This window comes from Erinaceus europaeus, chromosome 18 (genome assembly GCF_950295315.1).
Source record: "Erinaceus europaeus chromosome 18, mEriEur2.1, whole genome shotgun sequence".
Lineage (NCBI taxonomy): Eukaryota > Metazoa > Chordata > Mammalia > Eulipotyphla > Erinaceidae > Erinaceus > Erinaceus europaeus.
In genome coordinates, this window is record NC_080179.1 from 42,659,408 (window position 1) to 42,660,373 (window position 966).

At 41.7% G+C, this 966-nt stretch overlaps 1 non-coding gene across 1 annotated transcript; it reads left to right on the plus strand.

The window, feature by feature from the left end:
- Positions 1 to 404: 404 nt before the first annotated feature.
- LOC132534543 (small nucleolar RNA SNORA26) lies at positions 405 to 526 on the plus strand. Its single transcript, XR_009546239.1, has one exon. It is a non-coding gene; the product is annotated as a small nucleolar RNA SNORA26 (small nucleolar RNA).
- Positions 527 to 966: the final 440 nt, after the last annotated feature.

The window sequence follows — 966 nt, forward strand, 5'->3', positions numbered from 1 at the left end:
AGCTATCAGGGGAGGGGATGAGATATGGAGATTGGGTGGTGGGAATTGTGTGGAATTGTACCCCTCCTATCCTATGGTTTTGTTAATTTATCCTTTCTTAAATAAAAAATAAATTAAAAAAACTTAATTCAAAGGTTCCAATGCACCTGAGAAAAACCCAGATGCAAAACCCTGTATAGAATCCTTTTCCTGAGGGCTCACCTGGTTAGGTGTACACATTGCAGTGCACAAGGACCCGTGTTCAAGCTTCTGGTTCCCACCTGAAGAGGGAAAGCTTCCCAAGTGGTAAAGCAGGGCTGCAGGTGTCTTTCTCCCTCTATCTCCTCCTCCACTCTCCATTTTTCTCTGTCTTTATACAATAATAAATAAATAAAACTTAAAAACAAAGATATATTCCTTTCCCTATACCCTTTCAAGGTTGACAGAGTACTTTAAGAGGCTAGCTCAAAAGGGTAGCCTACGTCCTTATAAAACTCAGAGAAGAGATCGTAAAACTCTTCTTTGGATCCTGTCTGGAATCTTAGTATAAAAAATCCTTTTTAGAAATATGGGCCCCCAACTTCACAACTTCCTCCAAAGTTGTGAGAAAAGAACACATCACCATCCCTGTCTCTCCAGTCTTTCGAGTACAAGATCCCCTGTGATTGTGCCAAAAGCATCCTCTGAGTCTCTCCTCCACCACCACTTTCTAACTCAGGGTTTCTGAGGAAGAGCACAGGAACACATCTTTCTTGAGCAAGCATCAGCAGCAGTTCTGATGCAGGTAGTCTGTGATTCATACTCTTAAAACACTGCTGTGTTTAGAAAACAACCCAATCCACTTCTGAGCCAACTGTAATCTTTTGTGATTCTCAAGGCCTGCTCTGGGACAAAGTGTTTGAAAGATCAAATATATTTGATATTCTTCTCAGGACTAATGGAAGCAATCACTTCTCCTCAGCCTGGAGAGCCCATTAGGAGAGCAGA